Raw genomic sequence first — 13,490 nt, 5'->3', positions numbered from 1 at the left:
CCAGTGCACAGGCCAGCACAGAGCCCCCCGACGTGACACCATTACCAGGGATGATCACCAGCCACCTGGTGGCACGTTGATGACATTAGATCCTGCCTTCACAGAGGGCTATCATTTCCTTCTTGCTGGATAGACACGTTGAATATGGACTTGCCTACCCTACACATAATACTTCTGCCAAAACTACCATTCGTGGACATATAGAATGCCTTGTCCACTGCTATGGTATTCCACACAACATTGCTTCTGACCCAGGCTCTCACTCGACAGCAAATGAAGTACAGTAATGGGCCCATGCTCATGGAAGTCACTGGAATTCTAACTGTATTTCCCACCATCCTAAAACAACTGGCTTGATAGAATGGTGGATTGGTCTTGTGAAGACTCAGTTATAGTGCCAACTAGGTATCAACACCTTGTAAGGCTGGGGCATGGTTCTCCAGAAGGCTGCGTGTACTCTGAATGAGCATTCAATATATGGCGCTGTTTCTCCCAGAGCCGAGACTCCCAGGTCCAGGAATCAAGGGTGGAAAGGGGAGTGGCACCACCCACTGTTACCCTTAGTGACCCACTAGCAACACTTCTGCTTCCTGTTCCCATGACCTTCACCTCCGTCGGCCCAAAGGTCTCAGTTCCAAAGGGCACAGTGCTTCCACCAGGAGTCACCACAATGATCCCATTGAATTGGGAGTTAAGACAGCCACTGGGCTCACAGCCACTCAGCCCCTTTGGGTTCCTCGTGCTTCTGAATGAGCAGGGAAAGAAGGGGTTTACTGTGCTGGCCGGGGTGACTGATTCTGACCTCCAAAGGGAAAATGGACTTCACCTGGGCCTCCAGCTTGCTGACTATACATCTCGGGACTTGTCAACCTCCATAATTGCATGAGCCAATTCCTTATACCAAATCTTTCTATAATAAATCTTTCTTTTATATATATATATATATATATATATATATATATATATATATATATATATATATATATTTACTATTGATTCTGTTTCTCTGGAGAATCCTAAATAATCTCAAAATAGTTATTAAAATAGTTTTTTTTAAAAAGATTATAAGTATAAACAGTTATGCTTCTTCACTAACTCATTAAAGAACAAGACCTATCGCCAAGCTGAACGACTGTAATTTCAAGGTGGTGATGAACATATACAATATTGTGATACATTTGCAGCAACTGTAACATGGTTTAAAAATATCTGTGATTTCTACTGATGAGAAAATCATATGTTCTTATAATACTACTGCCATTTGTTCTCTATATTTGTGACTGAAGAAAATGCTACGTTTGAGTTAGAGGCTAGAAAAAATAAAGATGTGTTTTTGTTGTAACCAGTCTCATAAGGATCCTCACTATGGATCCCTCAGGGTCCATAGAGCTCAAGAAAAGAACCTCTGAGATAAAGAAAGACAACCATCCCTTTACACCTTCCTGGATAAACTACCCTTTGAGAAACTACCTTTAAAGAGACATAGTAAATACCCAATGGGCCCTTTGATTCTCAGGATAACCGAACATCTGAAAAATATCATGTGCCCTGTAGACAAGGAAACTGAAGTAGACTTTGGTTAAAAAAGAGAGAGAGAGAGAGAGAGAGAGAAAGTCTCCTTGGTCTTTGGGACAAAAACTAGATCCCTACCACAAACTATTTTAGCCCCTCTGGGTCCCTAGCGTAGTACCTTCCGTGTAACAGACACTCAATATTATTTACTGAATTTATGATCATCAATGGATGGATTGACAAACTTACAAAAGTGTCACTTAAAGTTGCAAAGCGAACAGTGACCTCACACAGCTTGTTTTCTTCTGTGCTCTTCTCCGGTGTCCTCTTTCCTCTCCTCTCGTGCCATCTGTGAGGCAGGCAGAGGCACTGCCTTTCTTTAGAACAGCTGGCTCTGGCGGCTGTCGGGCGTCGTCAGCCAGAAGCCAGGTGGTCTTACGTTCCGTTCCTTCCACACCAAGGGCAAAGGGGTCAAGATGAATACGCCCAAACCACTTGGTATTCACTCTTGATTTTTCCGTGTATGCACACAAGGCTACGTCCCATCAAGAACTCTGCCCTCGCTGGTTAATGGATCCTTTTCTAAATGCACTCAGGGAGAACACAAGTGCGCCCCTCATCAGATAAGATTCGCCATTTCAAACAACCATATTTTGTGCTAATGAATTTACATATTAACTCTAATGTGTGTACCAAGGAGAAACAGGAAATACAAAAAGAGAAACAAATACATATCTAATCCTACAGCCCAAATATACATATTGCTAATATTTTAGCATATTTGCTTCAAGACTATATTAGCTTTATTAGCTTTTGCATAGTTTCCCCCCCACCGTGGGGATTTTTGTCAAGAAGAATGGGAAAGAGGGGTTGTATACACTTGTGATGATTCTAGCATACACTATCTTGTTCCCATTCCCCATCATTTACTATAATAGGTTTTTATTGTATACATATAAATGGTGTGTATATGCATACAATTTTTATGTATATAATAAAAATAAATTTATACCTATAATAAAAATAAACTTGATAAATAAAAGCATATATACGTATAACCCTAACCCTAATACATATATGTTTTTATTTGTCAATACTCTTTTAATGGTCACATATTAACTCATCAATTAAACATATTAATGACATATTCACACTGTTTCATCTTTTCTCTATCACAGATAAGGCTCCCATGCACATCTCTTTCCATCCATTTTTTCCTGTGCTTACTTTGTCACTGGGATGATTTCCTTGAAGTGCAAATCATGCATCAAAGAATGAAATTGCTTAAGGCTCTTAATGTAAATGGCAACCAAACTGCTTTCAATATGTTTTTTTTTAACATTAAGTTTTAATATTTTGGTGGCTTCATTGCGTAATTCAGGGGAAATTCTTGAAGTCTGAAACAATTTATTTTCTTTCATGCCCAACAAGTCTAGAACTTTCGCAGTGCTAGCACGTGAGGAGCAGGATGGTACAGCACAACTTGGTCGTCAAAAGCACAGGCTTGAAAAAAAACAAAACAAAACAAAAAAGCACAGGCTTGCAGTTAAAGGCATGCTTTCGATCCCCAGCTCTGCCCCCTTCCTGCTGGGCAATCTTGGGCCAGTTATTCAACCCCTCTGTGCCTAAATTTTCTTATTTTAAAAGTGGGTATAAACAACAGTACTAACTTAATAAGTAATAATACTTACTACATATGGATGCCATGAGGATTAAATGAGCTGCTGCACATGAAGTGGTTTGACATATGGTATGACTCCAAAATTAGTTTTATTGTCAGTCACTGAGAGCACAGTTTACAATAACTGTGGTCTTGTAAATACTAATATATCTGAGACAAAATTTGCACCCTATTATTTGCTTTCTACTTGTCCTACCTGTTTCTATATTCCTTTTCCTCTGTCCTCGCATTATTTTGGTTTTACGGAGTATTTACACTTTGTCTGGTTTTCCCCTCTGAGCGTGGGGAGTTACTGCTTTTTCACAGCTGACTTAGAGAACCCTGCAGACCTGCTTGACTCACAAATCTAATCCTTTTCACCTCATTCAGACAATGCAGGGACTGCTTTCCCCGCCCTTTCAACTCATTTGCTATTGTTGTCATTTAATTGCATACATATTTCATATTCTATTCAAATATTATTATTACAGATTTGTACAGTCAACATTCATTTCAATTTACAGACTTAAACGTCTTTTCTTGTTCTTCATCCTTCCTGCATCTCCAGGTCCCCATCTGGGATCATTTTCCTTCCTCCTGAAGAATGACTTTTATATTTTCCTGCCCTGTAATATTGCTCTAGTAAGTGCAAGCTTGCCAGTGACAAATCCTCTCTGTTTTTTGCTTTTCTGAAAATGTCTTTATTTTGTCTTTATTCTTGAAGATGTTTTTTCACCTAATATAGAAGTCTAGGTTGGAAATTAACTTTCAGCATTTTGAAAATTTTCTTCTGTTACATTTTGGCTTCTATTATTTATTTTATTTTACTCTATATTTTATTTTACATGTTATTTCATTATTTATTTTATTATTTTTATTTTATATTTTATTGTATTTATGTTATGTTATTTAATTTTTATTTTATTTATAAATTTTATAATTTAGTTTTATTATTTTAATTTAATTTATTTTATTCTATATTTTATTTTACTTTATATTTTAAATTTTATAGTTTATTATTTTATTTTGCTTATTATATTTTTATTTTACATTTTCAAAATTTATTTTATTTTACTTTCAAAATTCATTATTTTATTTCATTATTTTAATTTATTTTCTTTTTCAAATGACAGCTGTCAATTCACTGTTCTTCCTTTGAAATCAATATGTCTTTCTTCCTCTGGTCGCTTTTAAGATTTCTCATTGTGTTTGATTTTCAGCCATTTTTCTCTGATGTGATTTTCTCTGAATTTATTCTGCTTCTTGAATCTCTACTAGTTTGGAAATTTGTCAGTCACTGCCTCTATGTCCACACCATTCTCTTTCTTTTATTCTTCTGAAAGGAACTTATTACATGTATAATAAATCTTCTTATTGTATTCCTTTTGTCTCTTACCCTTTCTTCATATTTCTTATTCTTTTTTCTCATATGACTTTTCTGGATATTTACTTTGAATCTATCTTTCAATTCACTGATTCTCTTTTGTCCTTTAATAGGCTTCATTCCTTCTACTGTTTCTAATTTTAGTTATTACACTTTTCAATTCTAAAATTTCCCTTTGATTATCCTGACAGTTCCCATTTATTCATCAAACTTCTTCATCTTTTCTTGTATCTCTTTGATGATTTATTTACACTTTGTTATGTTAAATTCTATTGTTGGTAACTCTAATCTGGAGCCCTGAGGGATCTGTTTTTATCTTTTATTCCCTCCTATGTCTTGATATTTTTGATGAGCTACCTGGTGTATGTCACAAATTATATAATTTATTTAAGACTGTAACTTCCTAGAGAAATGATTTACTTTTGTTTGTGGCCAGAAGCACCAGCATGCTATTGGTCAGCATAATTTCAAGGACTGAGATGATCCTAAAACAGGCTTCCATTCCCACAGGGCTGCACTATATCCCACTCACCCTCGCTTTTATGATATAGGACTTACGTGTCTCAACCCAAAGCATGAGAGGTTTTCCAAGCCCTGCCTCATGGGGGGCCTTGAACTCCTGTTTTTCTCCCACTCACCATGTGAGGTTGGCAAAAGCGCAGTACGTATTTTCAAGTTCTTAGCTCCTGCTTCCAGAATCCCATTCACCTTTAGAGTAAAAATGATCCCAAATGCTGGGACCACCTCTATGTATTTCTGTCTCCTCCTGGATCTTGACCTCGTAATTCTTCATTGCATTGACAACTCTCCAAAGATTTCAATTACTTCAATTAGATGGTGTGTGTGTGTGTGTGTGTGTGTAAGTTTTATCTAACTTTCTCCTTGTCTTCAGCAAAGAGTTGGTCCAAATCATCTGGATCACCTAGTCTACCATTTCAGGAAGTAGAAGTCTGAAGTCTATTTTTTCAGAAGTATGGCTTTCTAAATTATTATTATGAAAAGAGATCCAGGAAGAAAATGTTTAATCTCAGTATTCCCAAACTTATTTTACTACAGATGCCTTTGTTTTTGTGAAGCAGCCCACAGAACAAATGGTCCACAGCATCTCAACTTACAAAAGGCTTAGATTTCAAAAGGCTGTCCCTAAGAACTTTGCCTTGTAAGTTCAAAGTGTTGTTCAACAAAGAGCCATTGTATTCACGTTTATGCAAAGTTAAGTTACAAGAGAAGAACTCTGATGGTTTTGCTGTGACTCATCCCTTTCCACGTAACAACTGCCATTCCTTCACCACTTTCTTTTGTTATAATTATTTCTACTTTTATTTTCACTGTAATCATACACACAGAGAAGATAGGATTGGTCAAGAAGGCACTTTGAGATAGGTATGGAATGCCATTTTTAAACATGTTTTATTTTGAAATGAGTATAAGATTCTCAGGAAGTTAGAAAAATAATACATGGAGTCTAAGTGTACTCTCCTCCAGCTTTCCCCAATGATGCCATCTCATACAACCAAAGTAAAATATCAAGACCCAGAAGTTGACGTTGGTACGATACTATTAAAAGGCCTGCAAACCTTAATCAGTTTTTACCACTTTTTAACATGCATTCGTTTGTGTGTGTGTGTGTGTGTGTGTATGTGTGCATGTAACTCTATGCAACATTATCTAGTGTATAGATTCATGTAACTACCAACACAACCAAGATACAGAACTGTTTTATCACCACAAAGAAACTCTTTCATGCTACGCTTTTACAGCTATACCCACCATCCTTGTCCCCTGGCAACCACCAATCTATTCTCGATCTCTATAACTTTGTCCTTTCAAGAATGTTACATAAATGGAATCAAAGAGCATGTAACTTTTTGAGGTTTACTTTTTTCACTAAGCACAATGTCCTTGAGGGGTCTACCCAGTAATAACATTTTTCCTAGACCCAGCATCTTTTCTATCAGATCCTTAAAAGATATATGTTTTTCTATTTCCTTTCCCTTTTTTTTACAGATAAGACAAGAAACTGACTAAAAATCGTAAGTAAATTTATGACAGATTTCTTGATCCTCTAGTTCAGAGTTACATACAATAGACCCTGTTTCTCCGAAGACCAATCCTTCTTGCTTCCTGACTAGTTTGGAACAACAGGTCAGCTGAAGGTCATGGTTGATAAACACAATCCACTGAGTATTTAATCAGAAGTTTGTTATAGGGAAATCAAATTTTTCTTGACATTGCCTGCAGCAACTACTGCATTAGCCCACTAAGTATGAACTACAGAGTGGGTTACTTGGAAATCATTCATATACTCACTGTTGCAAGCATGTCTAAATAGAATTTCTAATGTCCAAATAGAATTTCTAAATTCTTAACTCAAAAGTTGATAACTTCAAAAACAAGAAATGAATGCTTTGACTGGGTCTACAAGTGACATTTCCTAGTTTTCTTCTTCATCTTCTCTCATCTTCGGGGGTTTGCCTAAAAGTCACCAAGTTAGGTCACCAATGAACCTAATAAGTATTCAACAGCTTTCTGCAGTGGTGAAGAATGTTTCTAGAGGGGGCAAGAATATTTCATGAAGTCCAAGAGCAGACATTAACAATCTGAGGTTTGTACCATCCCATGAGAACTTTTGAAGAATCTTTTTTTAAAAAGTACTGGATACAAAGGGACCTAATATACCTCTACAACCATGTTTTCTCAAGTAACCTCCCAGGGCCATCCAGTGTTGATCAAGGAAGCTTTTCACACCAGTCCTTACCTGCTGCAGACTTTCCTAGCGTGAGACTCAGAAGAACATCCAAGAACCAGGAGGCCCACCTGAGTGCTGGTCAGTCTGTACTAAGTGTAGAGACACTTGGAATGGGTAGAATTTAGAGACAAGAAGGGAAGGCATCATTGCACAGTATCTTACATGACTGACTTTCTCTTGACCAAACATCCCACTGGAGTTAATGCTGTTTGGGAAAGGATGAAACTCTCTTCTTGGCACAGCAAATGTAGCAAAATAATTTTAACCTAAGGAACCACAGCCAGGTTTTTAAAAACACTTCCTATCTCAGGCACATTCCTTCCAAAACCACCTTCATAGTCATCTTCAGAAATGGGCTGGATACTGATTCTGGGGCCATGCTTTAATTAGCGACCTCCCCTATAGATGCAAGGGTTGATCTTCTATTTGGGAAAATTAACTCATGTAATTTATTCACATCTGTAATAACAGGTGAGCTGCTCTCCCTTTAGGACTTTTTAATCATTGAGTCCTTTTCTACTGATGTTTTATCATCATAACAGTATTTTTTAAATGTTGGCTCACAGGCGATTTGCCTTATAAGGCATTTATATGTTTTAAACATGGTAAACATTAGAGTGGCTTAGAGCAGATTTGGAAATTGGAAGGTACTTATCTAAACAGAGGAAGACCTTGAAGACCTTGCCATTCTTCCATTAGTGCTTAATGATAGGTTTTTCCATCAAATGAGGGAAACCTGTAAACTTCCGAAGCAAGAAGACTCAGCTACTAAGAAAGGAAGGTGCTTCTTAACCCTACCAATCTGTAGTTTGGAGAACTGAAACAATTTAAGATGTGGAAATTTTAAGTTGCAGAGAATAGACTGAAATGCTGGATATTGAAGATAATGTGCCCTTGGCAAAAGGCAATGTCTTTTTTTCTAGGAAAAGAGCTTAAACAAGCCTTATTTAAAAAAAATAAAAACACGGGGTATATTGAGCACCAAATACCTCTTAAACAAGTAACATTTGGGTGAGTTAACTGTAAAGGTACCCACTGTGTATTAAATTTTCCTCTAAATAAGAAACTCATGGGTACAAAAAAATAAGGTGGAAAATTCACAGTTTTTTTCCTCACACTACAGGCTAGAGGCCACCCACCCAGTTTGGGGGTCCTGCACCTTTCATATTTGAAGTAGATCAAAGAGCATGAAAACCAAAAGTTGACAAACTCAGGATATTTTTATAACCCAAGGGGGAAAAAATCATTTTGCAATTTCCATTACACACAGAAAAGTGATTAATTATATTGGGAGGGAGAAACTTATAATATTCAAGGAAACCATATTATTCCTCCTCATTTTATACTTGGTATAAAGGCCAAAATGCTTTATGGCAATGCATGGGAAGGAAGTCGCATGGGAAATGAACATTTTCAATAATGTATTACTGAAGTTTAGAATTATAGACCTTTACTGACTTTTCAAAGGTAGAAAAGTCTCTAAAGGTAAATTAATATTATTGTTATTTACACCAAATGACCATCCATGGATTTCAGAAAGACCACGAGATAAAACATAAAGTGTTGCCTTAAAAGACTATCAACAATGAGTCTATTTTGCAAAAGCCCCACCCATCCAACAATGCAATCATTTTATCAACGTTTCCCTTGGAATATGCTTTCAAAAGATGGGGCTGTCCTGACTTGTAGAAATAATAAACAATCTTGAGAGATTAAAATAAATGACTGCAGGCTTCTTTTAATTTTCTGCAAACCCTTTGTGAGAATAAAAGAATCACTATCCTCAAATAACTGGAGAATTACATCATTGATCAACTATGTCCCCAGTGGATAAGAGCTCAAGGTGAGACATAGTGTGTGTGAAAGAAATTGCTCTTTGGTAAAACCCCTCAGCAATTAACAACTCCAGACAAAGGACCTTCTCTCTCCATCCTTTGCACCACCCACCATCCACCCTTCCTCACCCAACAGGGAAAAAGACCAGAAGTTTGGTTGTGGGAATGTGACACAGTTCTGGCTATATTTTTTCCTCTCTCTAAGGTTAATCATGAAAATATTATGACTTGTGGGTTGGAAGTGGTTTTAGAGAAAGTGTTTTTAAGCATTACAAATGTTGAACATTTTGAGAAAAACTTACTGTATTGAACTGAAATTTCATTCAGGTGACAGTTTTTTTCCTGCCCTTCTATAATAAGTTTCGGTTCATCTTGGAGACTCTTCTGACGTTGGGTCTGTGGTAAGGTTCCTGCAAACCACTGCAAAGTCACCATTAAGACGGAAAAGAAAGCAAACTTTTAAAGGTATCTTCTGTTCAGTGAACGATGATCTTCATAGGGGTCAGAGTTGAGGTTAGGAGTCTAGACAGCTTTTCTCTGAAGAGTGAAACGTGGAACGTGTGACACAACCAATCGATAGGATACTTTGAGATTGGCTTTGAGCAAAAAAGTATTTAAATTTGTGCTTCTGGGCTAATTTACTACATATGTCAGTTTGGGGGTTGTGATGACTATTTGCAAGTCAAAATGCTTTTACCCTTTTGTTAACTAGCCTGGAAATGTTAATGATGATGTTGATGATGATGATGATGATGGTGATGATGGTGATGATAGTAATAGTGGCTGAAAGTGAGGACTGACTCTGCACCAGCCCCCTCACTGAGCATTATATGTGCAAATTCCCAGTTAAACTAGTCAACAATTATCTGAGATAAATACCATTATTCCCACAAAGAAACAGGTTATAAAATCTTATAGGGACTTCCCTGGTGGTGCAGTGGTTAAGAATCCGCCTGCCAATGCAGGGTACACAGGTTCGAGCCCTGGTCTGAGAAGATCCCACATGCCATGGAGCAGCTAAGCCCGTGTGCCACCACTACTGAGTCTGCACTCTAGAGCCCATGAGCCACAACTACTGAAGCCTACATGCCACAACTACTGAAGTCTACATGCCTAGAGCCTGTGCTCCGCAACAAGAGAAGCCACTGCCATGATAAGCCCACGCACCTCAACGAAGAGTAGCCCCTGCTCGCCGCAACTAGAGAAAGCCCACGCGCAGCAACGAAGACCCAACACAGCCAAAAATAAATAAATAAATAAATATTAAAAAAAATCTTATAGCATGTGCTCATGGTCACCCAACCAGAAAGGGATAGAGCAGAGAAGGGAGTCTAGATGTCTCTGAGTCTTTACTCATTCTGTGATGTCTTTCTCATCAGCAATACTTTACAACTGTTATATGAAGGCTTTGTACCAAACCTTTTCATCCGAAAAGCAAGAAACATTCAGACTCTACCTGCTTTCCCAAACCAAATCGTCTCTTTTCACCTACTTAATTAGTTACTACTCTGGACTGAATTGTGTCCTCCCCAAAAATTATATGTTGAAGCCCTAACCCCCATTGTGACTATAATTGGGGGATGGGGCCTATAAGGAGGTAATTAAAGCTGTGAGGTCATAAGGGTGGGGTCCTGATCCCATAGGGTTAGTGTTCTTACAAAAGACACTAGAGTGTACTCTCCCCTCTCTCTGTCTCTCTGTCTCTGTCTCACTCTTTCCCTCTCTCTGCCATGTCAGGACATAGTGAGAAGGTAGTTCTGCAAGCCAAGAAGAGAGTCTCCAGGAACTAGATCTGCTGGCACCTTGCCCTTGAACTTTCCAGCCTCCAGAACTCTGAGAAATAAATTTCTATTGTTTCAGCCATCCAGTCTGTGGTCTTTTGTTATGGCAGCCTAAGCAGACTAATCAACTGTCTATAAAAAAAAGAAAGGAAGGAAGAAAGATAAGAAAAGAATGAAAATGAAGCAAAAGAAAGAAAACAAGTCACTCATAAGCACATAAATTGTTGGAACTGTTAAAAAATTAACCCTTGAAGTCCATTGTCCACTGCAGCCAGTTAGCAGCAGACCAAAGACCATGACTGAAGTCAGATTTAATTGATTTTGCTGTTCAAAAGATTTGGTTGCGAAAGGACTAGAGGGTTCTTTTTTGTAATTTTTTGGGCATAGCTAAAGTTTGGCAGATTAAAGTGGTAACACAGTAGAATGAGTTCAAAGTTTTCAATAAGCATTCTAGTCAATGCTCTGTTCCCAAACCATGATAATTCCATAGCAGTGTTTAAGGGAGTGACATTTGGATTAGCGTGTAATTTTCCAAAGCATCCAGAGAACATACACACAGTGCCTTTAGTTGTCCATATTCGGAAATGCAATTTGTGTTTTCATCTTTCTGGGTTAAAAGTGTATTTCAGACAGGAAGGCTTTGGAGCTGCACATCAGCCATGGACTGTTGTACTTCCAGCAACCCCGCCTGGAATCTGAGGCTGCAGCCTACCAGGAACCCTGCCAGTGGTGGAGAGGATTGTAAATCTGGAGAGGGAAATTGTGCAAACCTTTTTTTGCTTAATTAAAATAAATTGGGGGAAATAGATAAGGAGAAGTTCACTGCTTAATACGATCGCTAAATATCATCCTTCACGCCAAATGACTTGTCAAACTGCGATAGGAATATTCATGTGAAAACTTGTCAGGAATCCTGGCCAGTGAATCAAACCGTGCACTCTCATCAGACTTTCTCATCAAAAGCAACGAAGGATATTTTGGAACCCAGGTGTAATTTCCAGACACAGAAGGAAGTTAAGGGGTTTTCAAAGGCAGAACTGTCAGTGATTTCAGGACTGTCTCTGCTTTCTCCCGAAATGGAGAACAGAGCACAAAGAATATAAAGTTAGGGAGGAAATTTCAAAAGTTGTAACATAAATGCATCCAGTATTCAGGTGAGGGTTCAGGGGTGTGGCCGGGGATTCTGTTGGAAAGATGGCAGCCAGGTCTTTGCAGGGCACAGCCTCTAGATTCTTTTGCTTTTTTCAGACTCCACCAACTTCTGCAGCTGCTACAGGACAGGTGAGAAATTGGCGGGGATGCTTGCTCTAGAGGAAGTCAGGACTTGAGATGTGTTAAAGGCTGCAGAATGAGCCATCCATTTCATGCAGGCTAAAATGTACAATTCTGACATTTCTAAGAAGAGGATGTCTTATTTCTACCCACCTTCCAAGCTACGGTTCATACCTTGGGACACGTGGCAACTTCTCCTTGCCCAGCGCCATCACTAACCAAACCCAGCCAATTTTAGGCTTGACCTAAATCAAAGCCTTTTCTGTGAAACTTCCTCCTAAAGGCCCTCTAGACTGACTGTTTCACTTGTTAGTAGGATTCTTCCCTTGGTAAACTAATACTATCAACAGAAGATTCTTTGAAAGACATCACTATTTAGCCTTATCAAAGCAATGTAAAAATTATTAATATTGAAACTTTCAAGGTGAATGTTTTCAAACAAAATGCACTCACTTTGAAAACTGTTTATGAACTACAGTCTTCTTATCTGGGGGACAAAATAACTAAATCATTCTAGATTCTAATCTAATACACACTGAATCCATACAGGGGGGTTGCTGCTATTTCCGTAAAACAAGGAGTAAATTTCTGTTTATTCATTTAGTATGTCTAGTCTAAGATCTTGTGGTCGTACAGGGAGATATTGTCTGTGATCCCTGCCCTGTTCTTGAATTTCTAGGCCTCAGCTCTTGCTCTGTAGCAAATGTCTGTGATCAACATTCTATGGAAACACTTCTTTACAATTAAGTGCCATTGCCTTGGTACTAGAAATAGATGCCAGTTGAACCATGGGATTATTTTTAATAGAAATGACTTTATTGCTTTTTATATTATGAATATGATGGATAGGTACTCTAAAGAAATATTGAAGAAACTTTAAAATACCTTATTCTCAACACCCAAAGAGAAATATGTTGGACGGGGGGAGGGCGTTACAAATTTCCCAGCTACTGCTATTTCAAATCTGTGCCACAAAGATGAAAAGCCATGTCCAAAGTCATACAGCTAGTTAATGGCAAGACTGGATGGTTAATCATTCTACTTTGCTCAGAGTCGTCCCAGGTTTAACATGGAAATTCCTGCATCCTGGAAAACATCTCAATCCCTGGAAAAATGAGACCCTAGGCAAAAACAGGATTGAACCTCAAACCTAGGTTTTTGTTGTTAATGCATACATACCCACTCATACATGTTAAAAAATGAGTACCTGTGATGCATAGTTTGGTAACTTTATTCACTTTATATACGTGAAACATATTTCTATGTCAATAAATGTAATTCTGCAATATAATTTTTA

Source organism: Balaenoptera acutorostrata, chromosome 4 (assembly GCF_949987535.1).
Source record: "Balaenoptera acutorostrata chromosome 4, mBalAcu1.1, whole genome shotgun sequence".
Classification (NCBI taxonomy): Eukaryota; Metazoa; Chordata; class Mammalia; order Artiodactyla; family Balaenopteridae; genus Balaenoptera; species Balaenoptera acutorostrata.
This window is presented reverse-complemented; position numbering follows the sequence as displayed.